This window comes from Bos mutus, chromosome 13, assembly GCF_027580195.1.
Source record: "Bos mutus isolate GX-2022 chromosome 13, NWIPB_WYAK_1.1, whole genome shotgun sequence".
In the NCBI taxonomy this organism is placed as follows: Eukaryota; Metazoa; Chordata; class Mammalia; order Artiodactyla; family Bovidae; genus Bos; species Bos mutus.
The window spans coordinates 27293333-27306661 of record NC_091629.1 but is presented as its reverse complement, the minus strand read 5'-3'; the positions used below and the strand labels follow the sequence as shown (position 1 = coordinate 27306661).

Below are 13329 nucleotides of genomic sequence, written 5' to 3'. Positions count from 1 at the left end.
TCACACATCTGGGAGGTTGGCTGCCACTGTCTTGCTGTCTGTCCACAGAGCAGCTGGCGGAGGCACAGCAGCTCCAGGCGGGATGAGTTCAGAGTCCCCGAGCTGCACCCACCAAGGAGCTTCTAAGTCAAGGACCAAAGAAGGGAATAGGAAGAGGGGACAGTGGTGTGTTCAAAGCGTCCACTCTCCTGGTGGATGGAGCGTGGGGGCTGGGGACTTGAACATATGAAAACCTCTCTACTTTGGACCAGGATCAAGTACCTGTGGGCAGTGGGCACAGCCAAGTGGTCACAGCTGCACTGGAGCCACTCACCTTGGTGGGGGGTGGGGGTTGTCCTACACACAAGCAGAGACAATGAAAATCTGGGCAGGAACTCATGTCTACCACCCAAGAACCTGAAGTACGTGTTCTTCCCAGAAAGGGACTTGGAAAGTCACTGCTGGAGTCCAGCAATGGAGAAGGAAAGTGCATTATTCGGCCACAGCCCATTTTCATTCGTGGCTTCAGAACAGACTGTGATGGCCAAATAAACTCAGTGGCCCTGTTCACAGCTAAGGACCCTGCACCCCAAACACTCAGATCAACAATCCTGCCAAGAACACTGGGGTTAAAGGGGGATGACAGGGTCTGGGACATGGTCACATTGGTGGTCCTTGTGTTCTGAGCCGCTGGGCAGGTGTGTTGTGCTGAGTGCAGGGGATGTTAGGGCTGATGCCAGCAAGGGCCCTGAGATCTCATTCTGAGCAAAGGGGGCAAGGAAGAGGGTCCCCACATGTCAGGTGGGACCTTCTATTCACAGCCAACAGAATATCAAGGGTGAAAGGCAGAGAATGGACTTAGAACAAAAGAGATGACTTTCCTTTAGTTAAATGTTTAACAGGAATCCCTCTTAGTGATGGCATTGGGGGTATGGCCCTGCACTGAGACCTGAGCCGGGCATTCTGTGTCTCTGGGTTCAGTGTAGAAAAGAAAAGCTGTGGGCAGTGAGCGTGCTAATTCATCCGCTTGGAGCCTGCGTTTTGCAGCTGCTTGCAGGGAGGACATGAGGGGAGAGGAAGAGAGTGGGAGAGAGAAGACGGGACGAGATTGTTTGCAGGCCAGGGGTCTTGGAAGGCCTTTCCAGGCTGGGCTAGGAGGGGTGGGCTTGCCCAGTGCGGGGTCCTCTCCACTGTCTCTGCGCACACTGGGCACAGTCTGGAGCAGACGCCTGGCTCTTGAGTCTACCAACGGCTGAGCCATGGGCACAGGCCAGCCCCTGTGCTCAGATGGTGTCTCAGACCCAAAGCACACTGTTGACCCACCTCAGCTCACCTTTGCTGCTGACCTGCAGGACACAGCAGCCTTACCCGAACTGACACCGAAATGTTCCCTCTAAAGGAAACCCGAGGGAAAGAGCCAGGGCCGAAATTTCAGATACTAAAACTGGCTACAGAAATGCAAAGACTTTACCTTTACCATTACATCTTTAAAAAATTTCTGCCCCACTCTTTATGGGGAACATTTATTTTGGCCACATCACTTGCCATGTGGGATGTTAGTTTCCTAACCAGGGATTGAACCCGTGCCCCTGGCACTGGGAGCACAGAATCTTAACTGCTGGGGCACTAGGCAAATCCCTGTGAATATTTTATTTAAAGGCAACCTGAGACATTGCCAACAAGAGAAGAACAGGTAGCAATCTTTGGTGGCATGACTTGGACATCTGTGGGGCCCTTCTGATGCTAAAGGGAGCTTAAGCCCAGCCCTTAGTGCTGGGTTTCCCAGCCCTGCATGCGTGTATGCTGTCACTTCAGTCATGTCTGACTCTGAGACCCTGGACTGTAGCCCTCCAGGTTCCTCTGTCCAAGGGATTCTCCAGGCAAGAACACTGGAGTGGGTTGCCATGGCCTCTTCCAGGGTATCTTCCCAACCCAGGGATCAAACCCGTATCTCTTACATCTTTTGCTTTAGCAGGTGGGGTCTTTAACACTAGCATCACCTGGGAAGCCCTTCCCAGGCCCGACCTAGGACTTAATCACACTGTAATCCTCAAAAGCAAACCCTTTTATTTCAAACACTACAGAGTTGAGAGCCCATGACACCAAGGTGAGAAGGCCAGAATCATGAGGGTCACATAAAAACCGCATGTTGTACCAGGGCAGAAAGGTTAAGTTTATGTCATATGTTTGTTTCTCTGCTTTCCTGAGCAGGGCTAAAGCCTCAACGTATTTGAGGTAAGGTATTTTTCTTTCAGGAGTATCTTTGATTTAAAACTGAGGCAATGGAATAAAACCTTTGTGGCTCTAATTGTCTGAAACGTTTGTTTGCTTTTTGCTTTTGTTTTGGGCACTGATGTCTCCCAACAAAAAAAATCAAGGAAGGAATGGAAGGCAGGTTTGAAAAGTGATTACTCAATCAGGTCAAATGTTTGAGAAGTAATATGTTTTAAAAATGTGACTTGAAGCTAAGCAGGCCCTTGATGAAAGACTCCAATTGCAATCAGTTAACACCCACGTTCTCTCCCTCAGAGTCTCGGCCCCAGAATGTCACTGTAGCATTGTTAGGACCAATGTTTAAAAATGACTGTGATGAACACAAGATACGGCTGGGAGCTAAAAACTCAAAATGTTTTACATTGAACGCTGACTTGACCCCCAAGAGCAAAACTCCCACCTCTCTGGGATAATGTAAATTGAACTCGGTGGTATGTTCTTTTTAAGCAAGCCAAAGTGCAGAGTTGTCCCCTGGGCTGGTCTCTCAGAAGCACCTTTTTGTTTATTATTTTCTAGGCACACATATTGTTTCCTGGTTTTAGTTCTAATGGTTTTCTTGGGTCCCAAGGCTTATTTGTTTTTCTTTTCCTTTAGTATTTGATTTTATTCATTTCATGCAATTTAACAGGTTGTCTGTCATACCACGGTTGAAGATGACTTGGACTTTTGATCGAAACATTTGTAATTAAATCATGGAGTATGATAAGCAATGTTTGTGGTTGGTTGATGATCTGCTTTAAAATGTTTCATCCTAGAGAACAAACTTCACTTTTCTAAGGTAACTTTTCTAAGTTGATGTGAGCCTAAACACAGTTGTGTTAGAGGCATCTTTCATGAGCCTTTCCCACGTGCGTCCTCTGAACCCACACAGCAGCAATGTTGACAGTGCTCAGGAGGTTCCTACTTGAGGACATGTCCCTGTGGATCGGTGGCCCCCTCCCAAACCTTATCCTGACTCCTGCCAACAAGAATTTGGAGGGCGCAGGAGCATGGACAGGCTGGGGCTCACACTATGTCCTGAGAACCACAGGGATGAGAACTTCACCCAGAGAGACACCCTAACACTCTAACTGAAGTGCTCCTAAACCAGAGTCATTCCCATTTAAAAAATGGTAGCAGCCTTTAAAATTTTGTTCTCAAAACCCTGGGAAGAACACGGAGGGAGAGAAACAGAATCTCAGGAAAGTTAAGTGAGCTCAGCTTAGTCAACGGGCAAACAGCAGAGGCTGTCTGGGCACAGAAATTCCAGAAGGTGTCCTGGGGCAGACCAAGCTTTCTCCCCCTCCTCCTTCCCCTTCCTCCTCCTCCCTCCTTCCCCTTCCTCCTCCTCCCTCCTTTCTCCTCCCTCCCAGACCAAGTCCTCAGGCTGTCTGACCTGAACTAAGCCAGGCTGAGGGCACTGAACTATAGTCCAGCCTGAAAGAGTTACAGCTGTTCCTGTTTAAAACATAAGCTCTCTGAAAAAAATGTGAAATGTCCTAATATCTTGCACAGAGAATGTAGAAAAATCACATTTGTTTAAACCACTGGGAACTACCTGTGTTATTCCAGTTCTGGTGACATGAGCAGGAACTGGGTCAATGTTTGGAATATTTAATATTTGAATACCTTTCATGTTTTATTTTTATTTTTGACGTGTTGGCACGAGGCCTCCAGCTCTGTGATGCTGGGTCAAAGCTGTGGCCCCAATGTCACCCCTGATCAGCCTTTTCCCTCCAAACAGCCTCATGTGACTTCCCACCGAAAGACCAGGCATTTCTGCTTCTCATTAGCCCGAGACTGTGTTGATGTTGACAAACCAACACACCATCCTTCAATCTTCTCACCTTTGCCTGCCCAGTCCGAGGATGTTGCTGTGACTACAGGTCACAGCGTTTCAACCAGCCCCTTTGGCTGTGAGGATCCCCATTGTGCGTGGGTCCCGAAAAGGCCAATGCAAGGCGCTGGGGGCAGAAGTTTTGTCTGCTGGGGGCAGAGGAATAAAGGGCTGGCCTAGGCTGTATTCACATCAGAGCAGGTTGGCTGAGGATATGGTTCAAGAGTGCACCTTATCAAGGTGTCGGAAAGCCCGCCCAGTCCTCCAAGCGCATTATTGGCAATTTTTAGGGGCAGCTTTTCTATAAAGCCAGGTGCAGAGGCATGGGGAGTGGGAAGGGTGTGCAGGTGTGGGGGCTCTCTCCCACGGTCTCTGGAGGCTGGCCCCAGGAGACCCTCTCCAGCCCACAGACCCCACACTCGGAACCCATCAGAGCAAGTAGTTTCCAGATGTGGCCAGGTGACAAGCACATGCTTTCTAATTGAGAGATGAAATGTCAGCACTCTCACGAACCTCAGAATAGCACCGACTAGTGTCTCTCATAGAAAACTTACATAAGAAAATAGCTTTTTATTCTATTACAATGGTAATCACTCCTGAGAAAATATGCATTAGAGCTAATGAGGAGCTGAGGCCAAGTCAGTGCAGCACTTTTAATGTGGGAGAAATTGCTTAATGATTCAAGTTTTTTTTTTTACCAAAACGTATTCTTTTGCTTATCCTGGTTTAACTGGGATCTGTTTACCCCTTGCACGGCCACTGGCACGAGCCAAATGCAATTGTTCCACATATCTCTTTTTTCGGCATCTGAATTTTTCTCTCTCCTCCTTCAATTCCCCTCTTTGGGCCTCCAGGAGGTTAGCAGGTTTCTTTTCTACCCCAAAATGGACATGGGGGCATCTTTGTTTCTATTTTAACATCACCTATTTCTCATAGAATCATTCGAAGAAGTTGTTTCTGCCCCAGTTAAGTGAAAATGAAATGAAACGTCATCGGCTGGAGATTCATGGGGCCGTGTTTTGCGGTGAAGGGAGCTGCGAATGGATTTCCAAACCCTTCCTCAGACATGGCCTCCAACTCGCAGGAGAGTGGTAAACAGGAGGGAAGGCAACAGGGTTGGAGGAGGGGCACTGACATTCTCCATCGTAAGAAACTTCAGACAGAGATTTCCCCAGTTTTTTCTGTATTTGATAAGGCCTTCTTGATGACCGGGATTCCATTTCCATGCAGTAGGTGGGGGCAGGGTGGGAGAGGGCAGCAGATGAGTGATAAACTAACCTCTGCTGGGAGCAGAGGGACCCCGGGGTGTTGCAGAAAGAGAGGGAGGGAGAGAGGTGAGGACTCGTCCTCAAACGGCTCACAGGCCAGCACCTGTGGTCTGATCTCCAGAAAGACATTCCACACCACCACCAGGCACAGAGCATGCAATAATTCATCCCAAACCTGCTCCAGCCACTTCCTGTCCTAGCCAGAATGGACAGCAGACCACCGCCCGGCTGGCTTTGCAGTCTGGTTGCCCGGAGCATTTAGCGAGTCAAAGCCCCTCAAAAGACCACATCCCAGCACCAAGTCTGACTGCCCGGCGATCTCTCCTCAGCAAGGAAAAGTTGGCCGGCTCCCGGTTTTGTTACCGGAGGCTCACCCCACGGGCTGCAGGTCTTTGCAGCGCAGCAGCCGCTCCCTTTGGGCTCTGACCAAACACACTGGCCAGCAGGAGAGGGGTCAACAAGATCCACAGACCCGGGGGCTCACCCCACTGCCTGAGCCTGATTCTAACTAAAGCACGGAGCCACCTACTCCCGGCCCCTAAATCGGCCAAACCCTCGGCCAGTGTCTGCCGCACCGAACCTGAACCCAGGACGCGGCCAAGAAGGCGCAGACAGGAGTCCGGCCAGGAGCCTGGCGGGCGCCAGAGCATCTGACGCCGCAGAAGGGTTGTGCGCACCTGGAGTCTGGGTGACAGGCGCCTAAGGCTCTGCGTGCACGGGGACCACCCCAGGAAAGGAAGGCAACCAGACGACCCCTTCCTCTAGTCCTTCAGAAAAGCCGAGCGACCCCACTGGCAGCCTTCCCAAAGCAGGACTCGAAGCGCCCACTCCACTGGAACCGCCGCAAACGCATTGCCATCAAAGCCCCTTCCCTAGGAAAAGTGCCCAGTTTTCCCTGTAACCCAAATCCCTCGCTCCTCACCTCCGAGAGCGCGCACGAAGAGACAGAAATCGCACCAAGGAAAATTGTGACCACAACTTGAACCCCCAAACGCATCCACTCTCTGCCCTCTCCGCGCGGTTGCTGGCAGCTCCCGGGGCTGCGGGCGGTAGCGGCCGCGAGGGGCTCCCGGGTCCCGGGCCCCAGGGTGCTCTCACCCTTGCCTTCCCTTTTCCCTCCGCTTGATGAAGCGAAGCCCGCTTCCCTTCCCGGTCCCATATGAACCTCGGTCCGCACCTCCGCCGCGGCCCCGCTCACCAGCCCCCGACTGTCTCCTGTGAGTCACTCGAAGGGGTCTCCGGACCCGCAGAACCAATGCCTGCCGCGCGCCTCCACCGCCCGGGCAGCCCTGCTCCACCGCGCTCCCGGGTCTCGATCTCAGCAGCTCCCTCCGACTTCTCACAGCGGCCCCTCGGCGCCGCCCGGGTGCCTAGGGTGGCGAGGCGCCAGGCTGCAGCCCGGGCTGCCGGCGCCCAGCCCCTTCTTTCTCATCTTCTTCGCTTGCTCCGATTCTCCCAGGCGCCTGGCGACCCCGCGCCTCCCTGGTCCCGCCGCCCGGACCGCCCGGACTCACCCCGGCGCCACGCCGCCGCCGGTCTGCGCTCTCCGAGGCGGAGCCAGGACTCCCTCCCGCGCGGGGGCCGCCTCCCCGCCTCCCGCCCGCGGCCCCTGCCCCACTGCCGCGGGCCCCTCCTCTGCCCGCGCGGCCGGGGCGGTCGGGACTTACCTCCTGGACAAGGTGACCCGCTAGTGCGCTCGGCGGCGGCCCGCGCGTCTCCGGAGACAGCGAGCGAGCGCGCGGGGCGCCGGGGATCCTGCGCCCGCCTCTGCTTCCCGCTCCCTCCCCCGCCGCCCGGCCCTTCCCTCCGTCCCCTCCGTGCAGCTCGGCTCTGCGCTCGCCGCCCGCGCCCCCGGCTGCCCCGCGCGTCCTGGAGCGCCGGGACGCGGGGCAGCGGCGGCGGCCCGGGCGGCTTGAGCTAGCGAGCGGCGGCGGCGGGGCGGAGCCCGGCCCTCAGTCCCCGGGAGAAGAGGGTGCGGGGAGACTCCCGCGGCGCGCGCCCGGCGGGCGGGTGGGCGAGGGGCACCCGGGGCGCGCCGCTTGGTTCGGCTGCAGAGCCTAGAGACACGCGTGCCTGAGGCGGCGGCCACGGGCGCGGGGGGCGGCAGGGAGGAGGAGGAGCAAGGAGGGAACGGCTCCGCGTGAAGGCTCCGCCAACTTTGCCCCGGGCGGCCGGGCCCCGCGGGGGATCGCGTCTGGCAGGTGGCCCGGGCCGGTGTCTGGGAATGTGGGTGACGGAGGCTGGGGGGGAAGGGGGAGGCCCCTGGAAACTAGTGGGGCGGATTTGCCTCCTGGCTGGGAGGAGAGATGGCTCCCCTCGGTCCTAAAGGCCTCCCCAGGCTCTGGTTCGTTCTTTTTGAGGTCTCTAAGGACCCCCTTTACAGGCCTGATCTGCCCGAGTCTTGCCCAGCCAGCCATCCTCGCGAAACCCGGCATGGGGCTCAGACTCGGGTCCCGGGCGCAGCGTCTGCCTGGGCCTTGGGGATTGAGAGGAAACTAGGGCGGGTGAAGAAGGAGATGGGGGTGGGTGGACATAATCCTGATGAAGAGAGTGGGTAGTGGGGAGGGAAGGAGGGAGGGAGGGCACCTCCCAAGATAGTCTGCATTTCCAAGGTTGAAGAAGGCGGGGGAAGTGGTGTTTTCAGCTGGGATTTCACAGAGAAAGAAGACGAAAGAAATAACCAGAAAGAGTGATTTAGGGAAAGAATCTGTGAGCCCACTTCTGTCCCAGGCACAGAGGTGCCAGGCGGGCAGGCACTGGCCACGCGCTGGCGGTCATGGTCTGTTTCGTCCAGGAGACCTGCCACGGTGCACTGTCTGTTCCTGCCTGGTCACCCCAACCCTTTGCCCCCAAGAAGGCATCTCTTCCTCTGCCAGGAGCCTAGGGTGGAGTTTCTGGATGGCTGGGATGGGAGGTGGGGCCAGAACATAGGTCTCTCCCCGAGTTCCCTTTGAGGGACTGGCTCCTGTTGGGTGCCTGGCAGCCCAGAGAGAAGGCTCAAAGTGGGCACGGGGGTGGGGGCATGGGTCAGCAGACCCGGCTCCATTTGTGCTCTGTCTTAATCCACCCGAAAGCCACCCCTCTCTATCTTTGCAAGGTGGCAAAGTGCAGCCAGGTTTCTTCCTCCAGGTCCCTGAAAGGGGTGTGGTCTGGAACTTTCTGGAAAGGGCACTAGAGGAACTGCTCGGATGGGAGGAAGATGCCATCTTACCCTAGTGAACTTGCCACTGACCCTGGATCCTTTCCTGACTAGAACGTTCTGTCATCTGAACCACTGGGCTGAGCAGATACTGTTAGACTCATTGGAGGTGGACAGGCATGACTCCTGTTTATCACCTGGGGGTTTTGCAGCCACCAAAATACAGCTGACCTGGGTTCTCACCTCTCATTGCACTTGTACTTGTCCAGGCTTTGCCTTGGCTTCGGGGGCCTGTTTTGTTTTCTGCTCCAGAGAACACCAGCATGGGGGCGCAGCTGCACCTGCCCGTGTCTCCAGAGCACGACATACCTTTTCCACTGGCCTTTTCTGGATAGAGCAGGCAGGTACCTCGTGAGTGTGGTGTAACATGTGACCCCGGGCTGTGCTGACTGCCTGCGTGGTGCTCCCTCCAGAAGTGAGGGGTGCAGAGAGCAAGGAAGGGAGCCTCTTCTCAGTGGCCTTCTGTGTGGAGTTCTGTGGTTCGCCTCTGTGTCGTGTCCTTGGTACTTTGGAACATTCCATGCCGGTGCTTTGGAACTCAGTCCCCAAGCTCTTCCAGGTAACGTGTGGAGAGTGGGTATGTGGGGTCAGTGTGGTGCATTTCTGAACGTTTTCTAAGGCTTCGTTTTCATAACACACTTCACCCAGTTTAGCATTTAAACAGTCTGATGGTCTTCTATTGTGGAATGAATATGGTGGGCCCCTTAGATCACTATGTTTTATTCTCATACGGCTCTTGGTCCCAGAGCATCCCAGATCCTGAACAAATAGTGATTGACTGCACTAGATGGGGGTGGCATAAGTAAAATTAGATGTCTCTGAGGAAAGACGGTAATTTGAAGGAAAAGGGGAAAGTTCACGATGTGGTGAGTTATTATTATTGTTCATTTCTCCCAGGCCACTCACATAGCTTCAAGGATTCTAGAAGTATATTCTTTTCTAGATCCCACCCCTACACGTGCACAGACATCTTTTACTGTCTGCATTTCCATTGGGTGTCAGCATTCACTGCATGAACAACCTGCCAGGGCCAGGAATCTCAGATGACCAGAGGGGTGTCTCCTGCTCCGGGCAGATGTGGCCACTCGGGGAAGGCACCAAGGGCCAGGTGGGCACCTGGCTGGTCTGGAATGGTAGGCAGCCACACCTACAGGGTAGTTTCTCTTGGGCCTGGATCCTGAGGTGTTGCTCAGAATGTCGTCATCTCTGTTAACGCTGTGATGAGTGTTGAGATAGGAAGACACAAGAGGGACTGTCATATACCAAGCAGCGGGACACAGCAGAAGTCACCGGATCTCCTGGGTGTCAAGTAACCTTCTTGACAAGGCTTATCTCTTAGGAGCGATTACAGAACTTGCAGAGCTAAGAGAGGTCGGGGGCCAGTTCCTGTGCTGTGAACTGTCGCTCAGGCGCCAGCCACTGTCAGGCTCTGCATGACTTTCAGGAGAAGCTGTTAGTGCCCAGAGGCAGGCGGGAGGATGAAAGGACGCACGGACTGGAGATCTCCGGTAGGAGATATTCCTCAGCACATCTTGAGCTGAAAGCATCCAGACCCCAGGCAGAACTTCCAAAGTGCCCTGCATGGTGCCTGCAGCTCAGCAGGCCCCTTTTAAACCACCTTTAGATCAAACGTGTGAAGTGCTCAGCCTTGTTATGTGCTGATTGTAATACTAAGGATAGAGCAATAGAGCAGGTGTATCCAATTTTAAGGCAGTGTCATTCATCTTGTTCCAGCCCTCCAATCTGTTATTACATAAATTGTCTTGATAGATGACATCCAGGAATTGAAAATGTCTTGTCCCAGGAGAATCTTGTGGACTCAGAAGGACAGAAAGATGACCAGTCAGGTGTTCAGTTGCTAAGTCATGTCTGATTCTTTGCGACTCCCTGGATTGCAGCACACTAGGCTCCCCTGTTCTCCACTATCTCCCAGAGTTTGCTCAAATTCGTGTCCATTGAGTCGGTGCTGCTATCTAACCATCTCATCCTCTGCTGCCCTCTTCTCCTTTTGCCTTCAATCTTTTCCTAGTATCAGCGTGTTTTCCAATGGGTTGGCTTTTCACATCAGGTGGCCAAAGTATTGTAGGATTGATGGGCAAGGCTCTAAGAAAAAATGATTTTGGTATCAGAAATAAAGGGAGAGAGATTCTGAACCTAGAAAAAATTATGAGGCAACGTCGAAGTGGGCATTTAAAACAGGAAAAGATGCACCAGAACTCCAGAACATGGAAGTCAGTGGAGTTCCTGGCACTCACCTAGTATGGCCCTCTGGTCCTCAGGCGGCCTGAGTGGGGTGTGAAACCCAGGTCCAACTTTCAGATCTGTGGTCTGGCCTCTGGATCCCTCACATCACTTTTAAAAATTGGGCTTAGCTTTATTGTGCTTCACAAATTTTTTTTTATTATTACAAACTGAAGCTTCGAGGAAGCTCTGCATTGAGCAACTCTATCTGTGCCATTTCCTTGCATCACTTGGAAATGAGTCAAGGAGGGCAGGAAGCTAACACATTGTGAGCCACCTCTGTGATCCAGTGGATCAGTTACCCACTGCTGCAAACAAACCAGCCCAAACATTGTGGTTGAAAATGGCAACCCTTCGTTTGCTCACATCTCTGAGGGTGGTGGTTCTGGTTGAACTGCTGGGCACCTCTGACTCCCATGGTGTCACCTGGGCTCCCGCGGACATCCGTGGTCTGCTGCCCGCCAGGCTTTCCTCACCTGTCTGGGGGTGGTGACTGCAGACTGGGGTGATAGGCCCAGGCTGGTGGCGCCCAGCACCTCGGGCCCAGTGCACACGGCCTTCCAAGCTCACGTTGTATATAGTGAGGTCTCCCTGACCAAAGTCATCACATGGCCCAAGGTCGAGAGGTGGGAGATAGCCTCAAGCCTTTGATGGTGGGGCCTTGAGCTCCCACTGGAGATCGGATGCATGAGAATGGGAGGCATCTGGGCTATTTTTGCAATCAGCTGCTGTTGTATCCTGATCAGAGCATGGTGGGATGGCAGGACTGACCCCAGGAGAGGAAGAGGCTGAGTGCTGGGCACGGTGGTCTCACGGCTAGGGAGTGAAGAGGGAGCTCAGGTCAGGTCTGTTTCTGGCTCTGTGAACAGCCAACCTTCACATAGGGTGTGCCTCAGAGTGGGCTGACGGCGTACCACGGTGAGGGGCTCAGCGAGCCTGGGAGTAAGTGTCTGCCACTGCTGTTGCCTGTCCTCAGGCAGGGAGCCTGAGGTTTCCTCGCATTTAATGATTGTGGTTGTTGTACCTGCTGCCCGGCCATGTACAGATGGGCGTGTGCCCTGTGCACCGGCTGTTCCCTGGGCAGGGACGGTGGGTTATTGTTCGCAAAGGCAGTTGGCAAGACTGCCAGGGCTGCTGGGGACTTTTCTCAAGGAAATCGAGGGGAATGGCAAAATCTAGATTCTCGGCACAAAGCGTGCTGCTGCTAGAAGGCCTTCAGATGCCACACGAGAGGGCGATTGATGTTTTCTTTCATCCAAGTGCCTCTTTGTTTCAAGGGACAGAGGCTGAGCGAAGCTGACACCTATCAGATCCCCCGGGTCCCTCTGCCAGCCCGCAGCTCCGTGGGCCTTGCTGCTCAGGACTCACACCAGCATATGTCTCAGTCTCTTTTCCTGGGACAGCCTTCATTTCTCCTATCAGAATGTGAGCCTGTGGGCTTCTGCTCCACTCAGCTCCAGACTTTAAAGCCAGAGCCTGGAGAGATGACCCAGTGGGTCTAGGACCACCGGACACACACGGGACTCATGGGGGGACATGAAGGGGCAGGCCTGGTGACACTGTCCATCAGGGGTCGATTCTACACCTTTCCCAGAAAACAGCCCATATGCACCCGGCAGCCAGAGACCGTCTGGGAAAGGTCAAGTTCAAGGGCCTGCCTCTTCTCTAGGCAGATATCGTGGGCCCTTTCCACTAAGAGTCTCCCACCCTCGCCCGTTCTGTCTCCTGATTTTGACACTTTAGTTCTTCTTCCTGGACTGTCACTTGACTTGAGCACAGATCTGGCCTCGCATTCTCCTGGATATGTGGTGTCAGATGATGACCCAGCCTGTCACACCTTTGTGGCCAGCAGCACTGGTCCTCTGTGCTCCCCCTGACCTGCCTTAGCAGGTGACTTCTTCATCTAGGGACTCATTTCCATGACCCAGTTAATGGTCCATAACCCATATCTATTATCATGACAGAGGATAGTATCAGCATAATCGGTATCTTTCATAAAATGTATTTTAGCTGAAAGTTGGAAATAGGATTGGTTCCAGGATGGTTGGACAGAAAAATAATTAGGAAAAACTGATCTTTACAAAACCTTACTATTGGGATGGACTGGGAGGCCAGAATTTACATCAATGCGTTCAGAAACACTAGCCTCAAAATGGGGCTTCGTAAATCCACTTCGATCCATGCACCAAAGTGGACACTGCACCTCCTTCACTCAGATGAAAGAAGACTGTGTTTTTCTTGCCAAATGAAAGAACTGTGTATACCGATCTAAACTAACGAGAAGCTGAGAGGTTGGGGTCCTTGAAAACATTGCTGGTGCAGAACTAAGCACTTGAACACATTGTTAATTATTAGCATGATTTCTGGTATTTTCTAAAAGGCCTACAAACTCGTTTTTGGCTCAAGAATATATATTTATATATATTTGCTGTCTGTGCTTTTTTTTCTGCAAAAAAAAAAAAAGTGAATTCTGTGGCAAAAAAACCACTTCTGTAATTTTGCAGGATGTGGAACTGGAGGGGAAAACCCACAAAGGTAAGCAATTTTGTCTT

At 53.3% G+C, this 13329-nt stretch overlaps 1 protein-coding gene across 4 annotated transcripts in view; it reads right to left on the bottom strand.

Annotated features, from left to right (window-relative positions):
• SYNDIG1 (synapse differentiation inducing 1) overlaps positions 1–7269 on the bottom strand; it is a 103173-nt gene extending 95904 nt beyond the window's left edge. The window contains exon 1 of one of the 4 annotated variants that reach the window (XM_070381184.1): positions 7005–7269. The gene's annotated coding sequence lies outside the window, so the exon portion shown is untranslated. The other 3 variants (XM_070381186.1, XM_005900953.2, XM_070381185.1) reach the window with 3 other exon arrangements.
• Between the last annotated feature and the right edge of the window lie 6060 nt (positions 7270–13329).